Below are 21,452 nucleotides of genomic sequence, written 5' to 3' on the forward strand. Positions count from 1 at the left end.
TCTGGAAGACATCTCTGAGAACCAATCATTCCATAAGGGTTCTAAATACAAGCAATAAAGATACTTGCAATAAGCAATATCAAAGCATCAACCCAGGAATTAAACCAAGGACTGTACCAACAGCAAAAAATAGAAATGAGAAGACATTTAAGCAAGGCACAAACCCAGTCTTCCAGCTCACCAAAGCAAATTCTGGGGGAAATGAGGTGGACAACCTGAACTGCTAGCACAGGAAGTAACAAAACAGATGAATGAGGCGCTAGAAAAATTCAAACCAGAAATAATTTCCCCGATATCTACAGAGATGCTGAGCAGAATAAAAAACATAATTAGAGATTCTAGAACAGAACAGATTAAAAAAAAAATAGATGAGTTCAGAACCATGATGGAAGCCTTGAATGCGCAGCATAGGAAAGAAATGGAAACCATGAACAACCAACATAGGAAAGAAATGGAATTCATGAAACAGATTTAAACAGATATCCAAGAGATCAAAAATTCTATTGAAAGTATACACAGCAGACTGAGCCAATCTGAAAACAGAGTATCAGATATAGAAGATAGGACGGCAGTCAGTGACCACAAAAAGAGAGATCTCTTAAAAATAGTAAGGGACGATGAGAAATCAATCCAACTGCTCCTGGATGACAGAAAGAAGAATAATATAAGACTGATAGTGATATAGGGGGAAGAGATATAACTCCCAAACCTGTTAAATATCCAAAATGCCATCTGGTGTTTTCTAAAATTGAAGAATGAATTCTAAGAACAATGGAGGTTAAGAGTAGGAAAAATTTATTGAGAGAAAGAAAGCTTCTGCCTAAGAGAGACAGAAGGGGGACTGGAAAGTGGGTTGCCCACTCACCCCACTTTTCAAAGATGTTTTATACAGCAAAGCCATGTAGTGAGGTGGGTACAAAGCGGGGCAAAACTATAAGACCCAAAGGAAATTTACAAGGTGGGCATGAAGTGTGACAAAACCATGACTAACCAATAAGCTTACAACTATAGTCACCCAGGTAATATTGTTTAAATGGGGGTCAAATGTGGGAGCAAGTCACATAGAAAGCCTACAAGGATTTTTCAGTAAGGGTAGAGGTCAGGGATATTTCTTGTAAAGTCTGGGTTAAGACCTTGCCCCCCCCACCCAGGTGATTGAAACCTATTTAAAATATCAATTACTGTTATTCATCCTACATGGGTGTGGTAGTTTCTCTTCTTTTACAATTTTGGCCTTCAGTGAATGTGTCTTCACTGTCCTCCATGTCGGCTCCTTGACTGTCCTCTATGTTGGCTCCTCCTGGCCTGACCCTGTCTAACTGCCTATAAGATAATCAAATTAACTTACCTATCTGCAAAAATACAAGTCCATGAAAAAGCAGGAGAAAGTACAAATGACATTAAAAAACTGTTCACAGAATTAATGTCAGAAAACTTCCCAAACAGAGCAAAAGAATTTGACATACAGATAAGTGAGGCATATATGACTCCAACTAGCCATGATAAAAAAAAAATCCACACCTAGACATATAATAATCAAGATCCTGGAAACCCAACAGAAGAACAAAATCATACAAGCAGTTAGAGAAAAGAAAAAAATCACATCCAAAGGAAAGCCCATCAGATTCACAGCAGACTTTTCAACACAAACCCTCAAGTCAAGGAGAGCCTGGAGTGAGGTATTTCAAGCCCTAAAAGAAAACAACCTCCAACCTAGAATGATGTATCCTGCAAAACTATCTTTCAAAATTGATGGGGAAATAAGATACTTCCATGACAAAGAACACATGAGAAACTTCATGAGTATGAAACCAGCACTCCAAACAATTTTTTTAAATATCCTAGAAAAAGACAATGAAGGTCACAACTCCATGAGGTGCATCAGAGCAAATCCAAAATATATCATCAGGGAAGGCAAGAAATTAAAGGAAGAGGGGGAAAAATTTAAAAGAGCCAACAACAAGAAAATAGCATTACAATGATAAATCAATACATATCTGTTATAACGATCAATGTTAATGGCCTCAATTTACCGATCAAAAGAAAAAGACTGACAGAATGGTTTAAGAAGCAAAATTGAAGAATATCCTGGACACAAAAAATGCACCTAGTTCATAAAGAAACTCATAGACTGAAAGTAAAAGGATGGAAAGCAGTTCTCCATGCAACAGGAACCCAGAAAAAAAGCAGGGGTAGGTATCTTATTTTCAGACAAAGTAAATTTCAAACCAAAACTCATTAAGAGAGACAAAGAAGGTCACTACATCCTTGTACAGGGAACAATCCAAGAAGAAGAGATAGCATTCATAAATATATACGCACCAAATACTAATGCACCCAACTATACAAAACAAATGTTAAGGGACGTGAAACACCAAATAAGCACTAACACAATTGTAGTGGGGGAATTCAATCCACACTGTCACAAATAGACAGATCATCTAGACAAAAAACCAACAATGAAATATTAGAACTGATCCAAGCTTTTGAACAAATGGGCTTAATAGGTGTCTACAGAGTGTTCTACCACACAAAATCAGAATATACATTCTTTTTGTATGCACACAGGTCATTCTCCAAAATAGACCACACACTAGTTCATAGAATATCCTAAGTAAATGCAAAGGAATTGAAGTTATCCTGTGTATATTATTAGACCACAGTGCAATTAAACTGGAGATCAATAGCATAAGAAACAACAAGAACTTCATAAGCACATGGAAATTGAATAACACTCTCCTGAACAACAAATGGACCACAGAGGAAATTGAAGTAATCAGATGAGGGCTGCAGATATACCTCAATGGTTCTGCTGCCTGCCTCGCAAGAGCAAGGACCTGAGTTCGATCCCCAGTACCAAAAAACAAACAAACAAACAAGAAGAAATCAGACAGTTTCTACAAGTAAATGATAATGTCAGTACAACATACAGGAAATTATGGGACACAATGAAAGCAGTTCTACAAGGGAAATTCATAGCAGTGAATGCCCACACTAGGAAAACAGAGTGAGCTCAAATAAACAAATGGTGAATCTTAAACTACTAGAAAAAGAAGAGCAAGACATATCCAAAGCTCATACAAGGCAAGAAATTATAAAGATCAGAGCAGAAATCAATGTAATGGAGACTAAGAGAATGATAGAAAATATTAATGAATCAAAGAGTTGATTTTTCAAAAGAATAAATAAAATCAATAAACCCTTAGTGAACCTTATCAAAAAGGAAGGAAAGAAGAGGCTCAAATCCATGCAATTAGGAATGAAAAAGGTGAAGTCACAACAGATCCAACAGAAATCCAGAGGATCATCAATACCTACTTTGAGAACCTGTACTCTAATAAAATGGAAAACACAAAAGAAATGGACAGATTTCTAGATACATATGAATTACCAAAGTTGAATGAAGAAGATATAAAAATTCTAAACACTCCAATTACAATGAGTGAAATTGAAATTGTAATTAAAAATTTACCAACAAAGAAAAGCTCAGGTCCTTATGGCTTGACTGTTGGATTCTGCAAGATATTTAGAGAACTATCACCATTAATCTTTAAACACTTCAGTGAAATTGAAAGGAAAGCAATGCTTCCAAATTCATTCCTGGAAACAAGTGTTACTTTGATTCAGAAAAACCATGAAAAGACCCAACCACAAAAGAGAACCACAGGCCAATCTCCCTAATGAACATAGATGCAAAAATCCTCAACAAAATACTGGCAAACAGAATACAGAGGGTCATCAAGAAGATGAAACACCCTGACCAAGTCGGATTTCTCCCAGGGTTGCAAGGATGGTTCAACATTTGCAAATCATTAAATGTAGTGCACTATATTAACAGAGTCAAGGACAAAAACCATATGATCATCTCAATAGATGCAGAAAAAGCATTTGACAAAATTCAGCACCCATTCATGATAAAAAAAAAAAACCTGCAGAAAGTTGAAGTAAATAGTCTTTATCTCAACTTGATAAAGGCTATCTATGAAAACTAACAGCCAGCATCATACTAAATGGTCAAAAACTGAAAACTTTCACACTAAAATCAGGAACAAGACAAGGATGTCCACTATCACTACTCCTGTTCAATATAGTTCTGGAAACATTAGCCACAGAGAAAGAAATGAAAGGAATAAAGATACAAAAGGAAGAAATTAAACTATCATTATTTGCTGAGGATGTGATACTCTACATAGAAGACACAAAAAACTCTGCCAAAAGAATTCTAGACTTAATTGACAGATTCAGTAGAGTAGCTGGATACAAGGTCAACACTCAAAAAACAATGGCCTTCTTGTACACAAATAGCAGACTCACTGAGAGAGAAATTAGGGAAACAATTCCTTTTACAATAGCATCCAAACAAATGAAATATCTAGGAATCAATTTAACAAAAGTAAAAGACCTCTACATTGAAAATTACAACACTCTGAAAAAAGAGACTGAAGAAGATATAAGAAAATGGAAAGACATCCCTTATTCCTGGGTAGGAAGAACCAATATAGTGAAAATGGCCATACTTCCAAAACTGCTACACAGACTCAATGCAATCCTGATTTGGAATCCCAACAGTATATTTCACAGAACTAGAGAAAACAATCTCAAAATTCATTTGGAACCAGAAGAGACCCTAATAGCAAAAGTAATTCTAGGCAAAAGAGACATGGCAGGGGGTATCACAGTCCCCAACTTGAAACTATTCTACAAAGCTACTGTGATAAAAAGAGCATGGTACTGGGAAAGAAACAGACCCAAGGATCAGTGGAATAGATTTATTATAAGATATAGAAACAACTCCAGACATACTCAGCTACCTCATCTTTGACAAAGGAGCCAACCATCCTTACTGGAGGGAAGATAGCCTCTTTAATAAATGGTGGTGGAAAGCCTGGATTTCAACCTGCCAAAGATTAAAACTAGACCCTTATCTTTCACGATGCACTAAACTAAAATCCAAGTGGCTTAAAGATCTAAATATTAAGACAGAAACACTAAACTTGCTGGAAGATAGGTTAGGTAGAACTCCTGAAGACATTGGCATAGGAAAAGACTTTATGAACAAATCCTAAGTAGCATGTGAACTAGCACAAAGAATAAACAACTGGGATCTCATCTTTTTAAAACGTTTCTGCACTGCAAGAGAAACCACCAGCAAAGCTAAGAGACAACCTACAATGTGGGAAAAATTTTTAGCAGATGTTCCTCAGACAAAGATCTACTATCTAGAGTATATAAAGAACTCAAAAAAAGAACCCCTCAAATATAAAGACCCAATTCAAAAATGGGCACCTGAAATAAACAGATATTTCTCAAACAAAGAACTAAAAGCAGCAAATAAACATGAAAAAATATTTAACATCACTGGTCAGAATTCCAGTGATGAATGTAACTGTACTGTGTACCTAAAATGTACCAATAAACTTAATGGAAAAAAAGAGAAAATGTTCTACACATCTAAAAAGGCTAGTTAAACAAGAAAGAAAAATTAGCCTATAAAAATTGAAGACAAAATATTGCGTGAAGGTAATGACATAACCATTTGAAGAAAGCCTTGTATTAAATAACTAGAAAGCAGTTCTTAGAATACTTACTGAGGACAATTTTTGTTTTTGTTTTCCTTAAACATTCCATAACATAATCTTTTTAACTTTTAAATATTATACCTCTGTCACATTTTTAGCAAAAATTATCACTTTCTATGAAAGTAAAAATGAATAGAATTGTGCAAATCAGAAGGTAAACTATAATTTTACTCAAAAGCAAGTTTCAATGAGAAATCTGCTATTATTGCTCATTATATGTCATCTTTTCAAAAGCTTTTTTCTAATGAAGGGATTCCAGATGCCTTGCACATTTTCAGGACAAATAAGTGCAGGGGAGTACCTTCAGCTTCATTAGATTTGTACTTCCTCTGGAAAAAAAATTCTTGCCATCCAAAAGCAGTGCTTTTGAATCCATTATGATTATAAAAACAAAACAAAATGACATGTCTAGAAGTCTATTATAATAAGAAAGAAAAAAATCTTTAAAATCAATTTCTGGTGTATTCTAGAAAAATTTAACTGTCACATTAAAGGTCTTATAACTCAGATCTTTACAAAAGAAGTATCTGATATGATTAATACAAGTTTAGTTGAGAATAAAACATGCATCTGAGCTTTGCTGATATCTTTCAAAACAATGTTTATTTTTCATAGTAAAAAGAAAAAAAATATACATACACATGCATACTTGGCATGCAAAACATTAACTGAAAAGCTCCTTCAAACCTATTATTCTGGCTTTTGACTAGATGTTACCCCAAAGCCTCATGTGCTCAGAGGTGGGAGTTTCCAGAGTTGGCATCCAGGGTGTCTGATGCAGGGATTAAGTGTTTGGTGCTGGGACCAAGGGTGTGTGATTCTAAATTAGCCCACTGACTTGTCTAACACAGTTTGAGGTGTGGATAATGGGAAGGCACACCAGAGTGTGGTTGGCACCTCCTGGAAGGTGAGTAACCTGGAAGGGATAAAAGGCAATGGCTTCTGCTTCTGCTGCTGCTACTTGCTGCTTTGCTGTCTCCAGCCTGCTTGCCACAAACTTTTCTCCTATGTAATGTTGCTCTGCCATGTCACCTTGCCTTGGAGCCAAGTGACTATGGACTGAAACTCTATAAACTATAAGTGGAAATAAACCTTTCCTCCTTTTATTTTGGGTGTTGGATATTTTGTCTCAGCAACAAAAAAAGTACCAATACACCTATCATAGCAATCAATTGGACATTTTGTGAGTTTTGCACCATTTTCTATTATATTCTAGAAAAATGGGATAAAAGCCTGGAAGGATTTTACCTCAGCAAAGAGGTACTCAATATGACCAAGAGATGGTTGCCCAAATAAATTCAGTGCACACGTTGCCAGACAGAAAAGGTAAAATTGTAACAGAGAGAATATAATCAAAAAAGACAAAAACTTGCACTGAATTCAAGACACAAGGACAATATGTGATAAAATGAGAGACAATAACCTAAGTGGCTGAGAGAAGCTAGAAAAATAAGCCAAAGAAAGCAGTCAGAGTTGACTTGTATTGCTAAGGAGCTGCCTCCTAGTGAAAGTAAATAAACATCATTTACAAATATCCATAGGGACACACTTCAAATGAAAATTCATGAGAGAGTTTTCTTTTCCAGAATATTTCCTCCCACTCCATCTCCCCACTCAAACATTCTAGAAAAAGAAATCAAACAATTCCTTAAGAACAGATATGTAAATTTGATGTTAGCTTAGCTGTCTTCATTAGCAGGGGCTAGCCATACCTTTGATTCTAGTCAGTAGTATTAGCCGATCCCTATAAAGAGAACAGCCTTATGTCTCGTAGAAAGAATAACCCCTTTCCTCAAACCTAGGCCATACCACCAGTGCCTAAGATCAGCCTCTATTCAGCAGCTTGTTCTGGAGATATTTTTTCACTCTAAAATCAATGCTTTGAATGAGTTGAAAGACTGCCCTAAAAAGTAACTCAAAGCCATGTTTTGAAGTCAGATTTGCTAGAGAGTGGACGAAGTGCTGTGGACTGTTCATCATCATCCTAGGGTAAATTGAAATTTAAATTAAATGCCAAGGTCATGGCCCACTTGGACCTTGGAACAGAGAATCTCTCCATTCCATTCCAAACATCCCTTTAAGACCAAGTGAGCTTTGGAGCACTTGAGGATTCTAAGAAAGACTGTTACTGTGATGACTATATTTTAGCATTTTAAATATTTAATTGTATTGAGTGGTTAATATTCCCCTATATATTTTTGTTCCATAATATAAGAGAAGGAAATGCACTATCTACTTATAAAGTAAATGCTGTTATTTATACTGTAGATATATTTGTTCCATTATTATAAAACATCTTTAGTTCCTGGCCATTCCAGAAACCTGACAAAGTAAAAATTTCCAAATATTATAATATTAGAATCAACAGCATTAAAGTAGTGCTGGAATGAGAAGAAAAGCAGGCAAGTAAGTGAATGAGTAAAAGTAAAAAATGAGAGGAACCAATGAGTTCAAGGGATAATCAAGATAATCAATAATGTCCATTGACAACTTGGAGAGAGAGTTAAAAAGTTACAAATAGTGTAGATAAAGTAGCCTCAGGCTGGGGATTTAGCTCAGTGGTTCTGTTACCTGCCTTGCAAGTGCAAGGTCCTGAGTTTGATCCCCAGTACCAAAAAAAAAATCCCAAATGAAAACAAATGAACAACAACAACAAAAATTTCAGTCTCTTTACCTTAAGTAACTTCTGTATGGAAAACTATTGATAATATGGGTCAGAAGCCTAATTTGAAGAGCTACACGGAAGAAATACACAATTTAGTTTTGTGTAATTTTGAAAAGTTTATAAGCTATCTAGGTATAAATACCTAGTAGGTATACACTTGTGACGGAGGGTAAAATTGGGTGCGAGAACATTTTTTTCAGTTTTATTCAAGTAAAATATTATAGACCATTAAATTCATTCATTGTAAATGTATATATATTTCAAACTTCTAAAATGTTTCTACTACAAAATTCAGATCTAGAAAACTCCCATCCTCAGGTCCCTGCAGACACCGATCTACATTTTTTCCCTATAGTCCAGAAATTTCATATAAATGGAATTACGAGAGATACTTTGGCTTGTATCTGGCTTCTTTTGTTTAGCATGTTGATTCTAAAGTGTGAAAGTTAACTGACTGTTTTAATTTGAGCAAGCCACTGTAAGCCAATTTATAACTCTAGTAAATTCTTATATATTTGTATACCTTGTAATAAATCTGTTTCTGTAGTAAGCACTGAATGATACATAAGATACATTTTGTTGCTAGTGTCAGTAATTAATTTCTTTTCATTGCTGCGTAATATTTCCTTCTTTTGGATATACTAATTCTGTTTATCCATTTGTATGTTGATGGACATATGAAAATTTGTTTGGCTATGATGAACATTTGCCAAAGTTTTTTTGCCTGAATAGGTTTTCATTCCTCTCAAGTACTGTGGAAATAGAATGGCTGGGTTGTATCACAGATGTATGTTTGACTTTGTAAGAAACTCCTAAATTGTTTCACTAAGTGACAGTATCATTTTACTGTCTCCCCAGCAACATGTGAAAATACATCTTTCTTTCCTCAGTGTAAAAGTGGTAGTAGAAACAGAATATATAAGTGGTAGTAATTATCTAGTATATCAGACAGAATAGGATAGACCAGGACACAGTAATAAACAACTCCAAGATCTCAGGGGTTTATACAAAGAAGGGTTTTTCTCCCTGCATCAGCAGTTGATGGAATTTCATCTTCATTCTGGATCTCAGCCTGATAGAGGTGGGCCTTATATGATATAACTGCTTTTTGAAATTATAAGCAAAAAAGAACAAAGCAAAATATGGTTCTTAAAGCCTCTACCTGAAAGTAATGCATATCATTTCCATTTGCATTTCCTTAATCAATCTAATCACATGGCCAAATCAGACTTCAATGAATGGGAAGGTATAATCCTTCCCCAGGAAATGGAGAAGGAGATGTTGACAAAGCTTAAGTATACAATATACCACAACCAGAGGGAAGGTGAATTTCCGGAAGTGAGTTAGAATCTTGTGGAATGGCAGCATTCATCTATTTCTGTACACTGTTTAATGAGCACCTTCCATGACCCAATGATAATGTCTTTCGTCATCCAGCAAGCTACGCTGGGCAAACTCACATGATGGATTGGGAAACCCTGAGAACAAGAAGAAATAATCAAGGCCCTTGAAACAGCCATAACTTTACCCTAGTGTCCACCCAAAGCAATGCAAAAGACCTGCCCAGTTTAAAGAAGTGAGGACATACACTCTATTTGTCCATGTGACGAGCTGCAAAGTCACAACTGCAAAGAACATGGATGCAGGAAGGAGTAATAATTGTCTTATTTATAACAAATCTATCACAAAAAAAGGCCAACTTTTGAAGAAATCTCATGTGACACTGCTCCCATATTTATACTGAAAACTTGCATTGAGGGGCTTTGAGTGTAGCCTGGCCATGGAGTATGTGTTTAGCATGCCCAAGGCCCAGGAATCAGTCCCCAAGACACACACACACTTATACACACACAGTTCCACAGGAAATGGGGTATTGTGATAAACAAAACTGAAGGTGAGTGTAAGAATAAAATCTGGACTTTTTTTTCTTTCTATACTAACACAGAAAATTCTAGTACTTCCTGATATGTTATAATGGTAAGTATGGGAAAGTATTTAAAAGTCATATTCCAGGGATGGAAAATGTGTTCTAATGTGGATGAGGAGTAGTTTCACTATAGTCTTATTAAAATGTACAGGTTTGTATGGTATGTCTTAATTGATAAATTATATCAGGATATAGTCTTGATATATGGTGGTACAGATGTAAATGATTCCTGGAACATATCATGGGTAAGATATTAAGACTTGGTTGAGCACTGAATAACCGAAGGGCCAATTCTTAGTTGTTCTGAACTGCCATCATCTAGAATAAATCATTTGCTTCTAATACTGTATTTGAGATAAATGAAAAAAATAGAATATTTTCATATGGATCTAAAATTACCAAAACAAGGAGTGATGATTTGAATGCTAATGTAATTAGGATCTCGATAACTACATAAATGTAACATAACCTCCTTTTATATTAAAAAAAAATCACTTGCTTGGGGAAGTACTCTTGAGAGGAGTCTTGTACACTACTCATTTTTTAGCCTGCCTGCACAATACCTGGACTTCCTTAGATGTTTGTTCTCACCTGTGAGGCTGACTTAACCACTGATATTATGCTAAAGAAGACACTTTGAAAACTGTAGGGTAGTATTTTGAATATCACTTTCATTTAGAAACAGAACAAATTGAAATGAAATCAAATGCCTGAAACTTAAAATCAAACTACTTAACTTTCATCATTGATGAAAGAATTAGAAATCATTTACAAATCAATCGGCATGCTATGCAGTTTCAAAATGAGTCATTTGAGATATCTCTTATATCAAACCAATTATATAAATTCTCAAATACTACTTCATATAAAGAAGAGTCATGATGGCAATTTTTATCCAGAAAGGTGAGAGAAAGATGTCCATTTTAATCAGTCTTTTCCTCAGATAATGTGGGTAGCACAATGGGGAAGGATACAGTTCAATCCTACTTTTCTGCTGATTTACTGCCACTCACAAGGCTGAAAGAACATCATACCATATGAATCGATATTAATCATGCCACAGCTGTTTTCGATTTACCTCTTGAGCATCCCAAATATTAATAGCATGTACTAGTCCAGAATGGCAAAAAAAAAAGAACTTCTGAATAAAGATTTAAATATGTATTAGCAAAGACATAGATATAGATGACAGTAAAAATTGAAAGTCAAGAATAGATCATTATGCATGAATAAAGGGATTTGTAAAACTTTTTTCTTTTTAAAGTTTTCCTAAGCCACATATAGATCTACTATGTTTAAATCAGATCCTTGTGTGATTCAGATGCTACATCTATAAACTTGTGTAAGAATTTGTACAATATTCAGGGAAAATTTCAACAGTTAAATGTGACCAAATAGGTTTTTGGGGGGTTTTCTTTTTTTTGGTACCAGGGATCAAACTCGGGTCCTTGCGCTTGCACAGCAGGTGATGAAACCACTGAGCTAAATCCCCGGCCCACCAAATAGTTTTTTAAACAAGTGAAAGTTGTTCACTTTTGATTGCTCAGGATGAAAATAAACAACTTGGTGGTTGAGCATTGTCATAGGTACCCTCTAAGCAGGAAAAAAAATTACTCATGTTATTTTTTCTACAAAACGAGACAGTTTGCTACTATCTCTATTTTTTTTTTAACCTAAATTTCTATTTAAGAATGACAAGTAAGAGTCCTTCATAAGAATTTTAATTCCTGCCACCGCTCCCAGGGCAGAGGAGGTAAGCCAATCACAGCACCTAGGAGTAGGCTCCCAGGCCACCATTCCACAACTCCCAGGGCAGAGGAGGTGAGCCAATGCCAGTGCCCAGGAGGAGGCTCCCTGGCTGCCATTCCACCACTCCCAGGGCAGAGGAGGTGAGCTGTGCAGGCGCCAGCAGTACCCCCCACCCCACCCCCATGGAAATGAGCAGACACATAAACAAGTCTCAAAAACAGACTTCCAGATCACCTACAGCCACCCCAAAGGGAAATGAGATGGAACAATCTAATACTCAACAACCTGGGCTCCCTGAACTGTCAAAAAAAGAGGATATGAAAAAAATGAAATCAGAAATAATTTCTCAGATAATAGCATGGATTGTGCCCATAGTGCAAGACATGATTAATAAATCTAGAGAGGAGCTGAGGAACATGATGGAATCCCAACATAGGAAACAAATGGAATCCATAAAACAGATACAAACAGATTTCCAAGAGAATAAAAGCTCCATTGAAATTCTACACAGCAAAATGAACCAATGTAAGGACAGAATTTCAGATATAGAAGATAAGATTGCAGTTAGTGACCAGGAAAAGAAAAATTGCTTTAAAATTGTAAGGGACCATGAACAATCAATCTAGCAGCTGCTAGACAAAGCAAAGGATAACATAAGACAGATTGGAGTCAATGAAGAAATAGGAGAAAGTACAGATGACATAAAAAAACTGTTCATAGAAGTGATGGCAGAAAACTCCCCAAGCAGGGGAAAAGTACTTGACATACAGATAAGTGAGGCATATAGGACTCCAAGTAGCCTTGATCAAAAAAAATCTACACATAGGCATATAATACTTAAGATTCCAGAAACACAACAGAAGAACAAAATTCTACAAGCAGTGAGAGAAAAGAAACAAATCACATACAAAGGAAAGCCCATCAGAATCACAGCAGACTTCTCAATGCAAACTCTCAAGGCAAGAAGAGCTTGGAGTGATGTGTTGCAAGCCCTAAAGGAAAACAGCCTCCAACCCAGATTGATGTACCCTGCAAAACTATCTTTCAAAATTGATGGAGAAATGAGATACCTTCATGACAAAGAGCACCTTAGGAACTTCATGAATATCAAACCAGCATTCTACAAAATTTTAGAAAATATCCCAGGAAAAGACAATGGGGATCACAACCCCAGGAAGCCCAGCAGAATGAATTCATTGGGTGTGACAAACTAAAGGCAAAGGGAGAGAATCCAACAAAAAGAAAAAGTCATGATAAGCCTTTTAAAACTTTTAACTTCATCTCCCTAATAGTGTATAATTCAATCTTGTTATTGTACTGATTAGTATTTTTCTGATCCTAATGTTGTACACCTTTCCCTGTGCTGTATTGGCTATTTATCATCTTCTTGTGACTACTTTTTAATTGGGTTGTTTATTAATGAGCTGTAAGAGTTCTTTATATATTCTGGTCATAGGTTATATGCATTGTAAATACAGTCTTTTTAAGGACTACTTTTCATTTTAATGAAGTCATTTAAAGTTCTAAAGTTTATCAATTTTTTTTCTTTTATACATCATGTTTTTTGTATCCTAGGAAGTTCTTGCCTACCCTAAATTCATAAACATTTTCCCTTATAATTTCTTTTTAAAGTTTTATAATTTTAGTCTTTCATATTTAGATTCATAGATCCTTTCAAGTTATTTTTATGTATGGAAGTAGAGGATTGAGGTTAATTTTTTTATATGTGGATACCAGGTGTTCTAGTGCCATTTGTTGAAAATACTATCTTTTCCTCTGCTCTTGAACTGAGTTTATATTCTATAAAATGTTAATGTTAAATAATCTTTCAAAACTTAGTGGATCATATATGTGTGGTTCTATTTCTAGATTCTCTGTTTTATTCCAATGATCTATATGTCTTCCCTTACACCAAAAATGCCTTGATTACTATAGCTTTAGAGGAAGTCTTAAAATTAGGTAATAAATGTCTTCCAACACTGTTTTGTTTTGTTTTTTCTTTTTACTTTTCTGAGTCCTTTATACTCCTACGTAACTTTTAAATTTCAATATCCAATTCTTCATTTATAGAAAGTATACATAGACCTGAATTTTTATATATACCTTGTGTTTTCTAATCCTGCTAAATTCAAATACAAGTTCTAGGGGCTCCTAGAGATTTCTTAGTATTTTCTCTGTAGATGATCATTTCATCTACATATAAAGATTTTGCTTCTACCTTGCCAGTCCTATCCTAATTCTGTCATTTTATTTTCAGACTATTTTGGTTTGGGCCTAGGATTCATAGTTTAATGGACAGATGAAGAGTAGGCATATCTGCCCTTATTCCCCACCTTAGGGAGAAAGTATTGTATCTTCTCCATTCATATAAGGCGTTTTTGCTGGAAGTATGGAGTACATGTGTTTAATCTGTTGAGAAGTTTCTGTTCTACTTCTAGTCTCCTGGTAGCTTTTACCATGAACAGCTGTAGAATTTAGTCCAGTACTTTTTCTCCAACTACTGACAGGATCATATGGCTTTTTCCTTTCCTCTGCTAAAATGATGACTTTTGGGTGTGGATCTTCCAATGCTGAACCAACACTGCCATCCCTATAACAAAACCACTTTCTACATACTGCCAGATCTGACTTCTAATAGTTTGTTTTGTAAACAAGTTTCTGTCTATGTTCATACTTTTTTCTTCTATTATCTTTTCCAGTTTTAGGATTAACACAATGTTGAGTTCCTCAAATGAGGGGAGAAGTGTTCCTTCTTTTTTCTGCTTTAATTGTTTGATATAATTTATCAGTTAAAATGTATATGAGCCTGCTGTTGTCATATAGGTGGGTTTTCAAGTTAGGAATATACTTTCTTTAATAGGTGCTATTCAAATTTTATATTTCCTCCAGAGTTAGTTTCATTAATTTGTCCTCCAAGGTACTTCTTAGAAGTTATCAAATTTATTTCAAGAAAGATTTTTGTAATATGCTTTCTATAACCTTTTAAATTCTGTAAAATCTGTGATAATGTCTCCTAGATCTTGATATTTTAATTTTAAAAGTGTATAATTGATACCGTGTAATAGGAAGAAAAGGTCTAAAGGAGTAGGGGAAGTGGGAGGGGTAGGGGAAGGGAAAGAAGGGAAAAGAAAAAATATGAGAAAAGGAAAAAAATGGAAACAATGTCTTTGCATATAGGGAAGGGTGGAGAGGGTGAAAGGAGGGGAGTGGAAGGGGAAAAAATAAGAACCAAGATGAATGTAACTGTATTTAATACCTAAAATGTACCAATAAACTTAATGGGGGAAAAAAAGAATTTTAATTCCTTTAAGAAAAGACTACAAAAAAATTTCAACATTGGTCACTCCCTCTCTGTTCTACTGAGAATTTACAAGTCTCCAATATTAATCTTCGATGTAAGAAATTGATTCTCCTCCAAAGTGGCCTTAGAAAGCCTTGGAGGAAAATAATACCTTGAGTGGCAGGTAACTTGCTTAACCTATCTCTGAACTTTAGTTTCTACATCTATAAAACAAAAATAATATTACCTTCCTCATAAGAGTAGCTGTAAGGACTAAATATGTTAATATATTTTTAAAAACCTGGACAAGTGATAGCAAATTTGTCCAGAATAAAATTGGAGATATAAGCTATTCTAACAAGACTATGTACAATGATGATCTACATTCTTTACTGGCTGGAGGAATTAATTCTCCAAACTCTTTTTCTTTTTCTTATGGCCTACTAGGCTCCCATTGCCTGACCAGAAAACAACAGACAAAGTGGTTCATGGATGTGAGCCATATTAGGTCAGCTTTGTGGAGGGAAGGACAAAATAGAGAAGAGTAAGGATTGGATTTGGAAGGACAATTGCAAGAGATCTGGCAGATCACATTTTTCACTGTTTTTTTTTTTAATACAAAATGGTCTTTAACTCACAACAGTTCCAAATTTTCTTTTTGTTGTTCATTTTCACACCACAACTGGTACCATATCATCTTCTCCCACACTATCAGAAAAAAACATTCTTGAAATCCTCTTCCAGCTCCATTCACTCTTTCTTAACCTTTTCTTCTATTTTGCCTAACAGCAGAGTCAGGTAATGGAAGAAATCTTCTTTCTTACAAGATTATAAGGAAACAAGTCCAGTAGCCTCTTTACTTGTTAAAAGGCAAAGAAAAGAATATCCTTATGACAATTTCCCAGTGCAGTTGCCATTTTTTATTTTGTCCACTCTGCATGCTTTCCATTTTTCTTGCTGTTATTAGAATGATTGCCAAAACATATATTTGATCCAAGAATTTATTACAAAACATTCAAACAGATTTTTGTAGTAGATTGCCAAGAAATAAAGAGACCACAATTCTCTACTTTTCATATACTTGGGTCCCTTTGAAGTGCACTGGTTCTGTTACTAAGGAGTAGAAGATCATTCCTTTATTCTTGAGAATGCTGCCACTATTTGTTAACAAGCCTACAATGGCTTCATCCATGATGGAAGATTCTACTACCATAGCTACCCACCAGCCAAGCTCCAGACATGAGAGTAAAGCCATTCCCCCTAGCTAACCATAGACAAATGAGTAAGTCTAGGTGGTTCATCTGAGCCTGAGCCTGACCTGCATCATTAACACTAACCAGCCTACCCTATGGCTTGTATTAATAAATGAATATCATTTTAGGCCTCAACTTTGGGGTTTGTTATACAAATATAAAACCTGTACTCTTCTCATTGTTCACAGAATAAAAAATCTAAATTTCTTATATGATAACAGGCTATTATAAATGTTCAGTCTTATACTTTGACCTCTAAGCCTGTCTAACTTACACTTTACTACTTAGAGTCTGAGCAGTGGTCTAGAAATAAGTTCACACTTCTGGGCTTTGCACATGAGCTGAAGGACTTAAAGACTAAGATTTAAACTAGTGCATAGAATCTCTACAATGTCCCAAGATTTCTACATACTGCTCATCTTTCCTTTACAATAACCTGGCGTTAAGGTTTGGGTGTAGTTTGTTCCCAAAAGGTTCAATTGTTGGAGTCTTTGTCCATCTGATATTAGAAGGTGAGGGAATGGTTAAGAAGTAGGGTTCAGTGTGGGATAATAAGGTCATTGGAGGTGCTGCTCTTGGAAGGAATTAATGCTGATCTCTTAGAGTGAGTTGGTTTCTGCAAGGGTGGGTTGTTGTGAAAAGATTAAAACAGGCACCTCCTCATGTCCAACTTCCTGTCTCACCATGTGATCTCTCCTTCTTCCAAGGATACCCATCATGATGCCATCCACAGTGTTGTGATATAGCCAAGGGGACCCTCGCCAGAGCAAAGTAGAAGCCAGCCAGTACCATGCTCTTGGACTTCTACAACAGTGAACTAAACCTCTTTTCTTTACAAATTATCCAGCTTCAAGGATTTTGTTATAACAACAGAAAGCAGATTAAGGTATCGTGTAAAGCTGTAGTTTACAATATATTTAGGTTGAAACACTGTGATACAAAATGTGTAGATTTCTTTAGGATATACAACTAGCAAGTGGTAGTTCTCCATTTTAAAAAATAATCTGTATCATTTGAAAGTCTATTATCTTTCTGTTACATAATTTGTACTCAGTTTCATTCCACTCCCCAGAACTTCAAAACTGCTTTGTCAATTTTTTTTTCTTTTTTTTTTTTTTGGTACTAAGGATCAAACTTGGGACTTTGTGCTTGAGAGGCAGGTGGCAGAACCATTGAGCTAAATCCCTGGCCTTCTCAATGTATTTTTATAGTATTTTAGTTGCCCACCTTTTCCTTTTTGCCTTTTGAGTTAAATGAGAAAAAAGATAGTATTTTTTTCATCTGTAACTTGGCACAATACCCATTTGCACAATAAATGCTCACTAAAAATTTGTAGAATTTTATTGAATATCTTTACATGAGCTTAATAAGATGTAGAGGAAGTGTATTTCTTTTTCAAAACTTAGGGTAAGAGAACTGGCTTGAAATAAGAAAGAGAGATCCACTGAAACCTCAAATCCTGTTGCTATTTCTAAGAAAAATATGTTTTAAATTTCATTAAGTAACTGGAAATGTAATAAATGCTAAGAATTAAAGCATTAAGGCCCCTAGAGAGAAGAAATCAACATAAGTAATGTCTAGAGTAATTGGAGAATTTAATTATGAATTTGCACAGTAGACAAATAGAACTACTGAAAAGACCCATCCTACTAAATGTAGTTATTAGCAAAGAAACATATTAATCTTCTCACACCAGACAAAACTTTGCACTTAAACTTTTACCTAGTTGATTATTTAGCAGACAAAGCTGCAAATACAGCTACAAATTTTAAAAGAATGTCAAGATTTTAAAGTATCCTGGTCTAGAAGTAAGAAAGCTTTTTATTTGCTTTTGTTAAATGATTTCGGTAGATATTGCCCTTTGCGGAGAAAAGAAATATCAGTGAGAAAAGTACCTGTTAAAACTAAATTTCTGGACTCTTTCTAAATGCCCCCTGAACTCTAATTCAGCCTTATAAGGAGAAGGGCTTCTAATCACTACCCCTGGAAAGTAGACTCCCTAAGGAATTGGAACTCCCCAGTAATTTGGTCTCATTTTCATGTAATGATATATATTTCAGGATTTAATTGTGCTATTTACATTCTTAGACGAAGTTTGACCCTCACTCATCTCAGTGACTCACACAACACACCCAGAAAGACAAGATTGACATAGGTAATTATGCACTGTGGAGTTATGAAAACTATTTCCTATATCTTGAATTGATTTCATAAAAATATTGGTTGTTTTGAATAATATAACAGGCTTATTTTTAATACTGATTGATAATTGCAATGATGTGTGTTGCATCATCCATTTGAACTGGGCTTTACAAAATGTTTGTATGAGTGTAAAGACACATATAGTAACACATAAACAATGGGGGGGAATAATAAGCTAAATTTCATTAGACAGCCAAATGTGCTCCAAATCATAAGAAAATGGTCACTTTTTAATAAACAACAGACCTAAGAATGGACATGAGTCATTAATTAGTGAGATCCAGTAGATTAAGGCAACAGGAATTTAGACCTTGACAAGGGCTCTTCAGGTGTACGGGCCATCACTTGTTTACAAGGGAGTGTATATGAGTGCTGGCCGTCTGGGAACACAGTAGTTCACAGCACTGGCTTATTATAAATGCATGAGTAGGGAAGGGAAGGGCTGCTTAAACTAGGAAGAGCTCTATAATTGAAACTTCAACTCTCTAAGGCAATATAGGTATGAATAGGTATGAATGGAATCATTTTTAGGAGATAAATATAAACAATATCACTGTCAAAATTAATTATTCTGTTAACACTAGTGAAAGTTAACTCATGAGACAGTAGCTGAGAAAAAACAAATTAGAATCTCTAAAAATAAAAATATCAAAGCAAAATTAAAAAGGCTCACTTAAACCATATATTTTTATATGTTTCTGGAGAATAATGATAACTTACAGGAAAATTCTGAAACATAATTGACAACTTGAGACCAATTCCGCATGTTTTCTTAGTTTGTTTCCACTAAAGATTTTGGTTTGAGTTCTATTTCCTTTGCTACTTTCACCTGGCTAAAGTCATAATCTTCAAATTGTAACATAAAACACCTTTCCATAACAGCCAGCTGTGATGCCTTAGAGGGCTACTCTTTGAGACTTGAAAAAGCAGCAGGAAATGACTGTCAAAAGTCTTTTTTTAAAAAATCTCAGTAAAAAACCAAACACTACAAATTCAAAGAATATAATATAGAAAGAGAAATGACCTCTCAAAAAAGTCTGATTTTCCCAGAGATTTTATGGGTTCTGTTAGAACAAATTCACAAAATGCAATCAGCCAGGATTGAAAATCATGACAAAACTTTATAATACAAAATTTGGACTGTTCTTTATTTCTGTTTAAATTCACAGTTCTAGAGAATCTCATTATTTCACCTAGAAATCTCATGAAAACACTACAAATTTCTTAAGTGATTGAATAAATAGTAGGTCAGGACCAGAGGTAGATATGAATGAAATAGACTACAAAAAACAGAAATAAGTTACCACTTAACATTATACGCTGCCTCTATATAATGAAAGAATTTTAGCAATTATGAAATTGACAGGCTAGACAACAAAAGGTTTACTTGTCTTTTTTTTTTTTTACAGGGGAAAGCGCAAATGCAGTCCCTCACTACCACAAATTATGCAGTCGAGTTTCCCACATTTGGGGAAATTGCAGGGGTCAGCACATCTGGAGTGCAATGGATAATCCTAGCCCTGGGAAAACCACCTTCGTGATCATGGTATCTCCCCTGCCAGGTAAGTATAAAAAGGTTTACTTGTAACAAAACATGAAATAATTTTGAAATGAAAAAGCATTTGGATGATCTTTACATGATGACATTGTTAAATCTTAAGAAGAAAATTCCAAATTAATGACTGTTCCTAAATAATTATTAGTACCATTTAATACAGTATCCCAATATCACTGAAATATTTTTGCAATCTAGAATGTTATGGGAATAAAAATAGATAATATATATGAAAGTGCCTTATAAATATGAAACATTCTTAACATAAAAGATTATAATAATTATTGTTTTAGAAGCTGGCGCAGTTATCATACATGCTGATTCCTAGATTTTTCAGAATATATTTCACATAATCACCTGATTTTTACTCCTTAGTCCAAAAACATTTCTTTCTTATGATTTGCTGAAGAAACATTGTCTTTTTCCTTTGATAAGTACCTTTCTAGGGAATATTTTAAGAAGATGTACATACCAGAGAGGGGATGACTTATTTGCTTCTTATCTAACTTATCTAAAAGACTTGTAACTAATTTAGTTTGAATTTCTCTGAAAACAAAATATGAGATGAAATTTATTTACTGGGAGTTTAATGCAGAGAGAAATTGAGATGAGAAGAAGGATAAATTATTAAGATGGTGGGTTATTGACCTCAAGACTGTCAGGCATTTTTTTTTTCTTTTTTAGAGAAAGGGGCCAGTACCATTCACTGGAGAAAAGATAGCCTCTGTAAAAAAATGGTGCTTGGAATACTGGTTATCCATGTGCAGTGCAGAAGGCTACATCTAGATTCATTACCCTGTGCTAAAATCAAGTAAAAATGGTTCAAAGACCTAGATATAAAAACAGAAACATTTAATCTGTTGGAAGAAAATTGGTAAAACTCTTGAAAACATGGGCAAAGGTAAAGATTTCCTGACAGAATCTTAATTACACTAGATAAAAATACCAAGAATCCACAAATGGGATTATATCAAATTTTTAAAACTTCTGAACAATAAAAGAAGCAACCAATATAGTGAAGAGTCAAGCTACAGGATGGGGAAAAAATGTTAGCTCTAACAGAGGAATATCTGAAAGAATTCTATAAATTCCATGTGATCCAGCCATACCTGTTCTTGGTATCTTCACAAAGAACTAAAGTTATCATATCACAGTTAGAGCAGTACAATTCCCAATACCTTAATTAGGGAAGCAGCCTATATGTTCATCAGTGAAATGGGTAAAGAGAATGTGACATATCTA

At 34.9% G+C, this 21,452-nt stretch overlaps 1 non-coding gene across 1 annotated transcript; it reads right to left on the reverse strand.

Moving 5' to 3' along the window:
- Nucleotides 1–20,061: 20,061 nt before the first annotated feature.
- On the reverse strand, nt 20,062–20,225 carry LOC147824949 (U1 spliceosomal RNA). Its single transcript, XR_015441585.1, has one exon. It is a non-coding gene; the product is annotated as a U1 spliceosomal RNA (small nuclear RNA).
- Nucleotides 20,226–21,452: the final 1,227 nt, after the last annotated feature.

Source organism: Heterocephalus glaber, unplaced genomic scaffold, assembly GCF_053883595.1.
Source record: "Heterocephalus glaber isolate CG9 unplaced genomic scaffold, H.glaber_assembly_v1.0 deba00001523, whole genome shotgun sequence".
NCBI lineage: Eukaryota > Metazoa > Chordata > Mammalia > Rodentia > Bathyergidae > Heterocephalus > Heterocephalus glaber.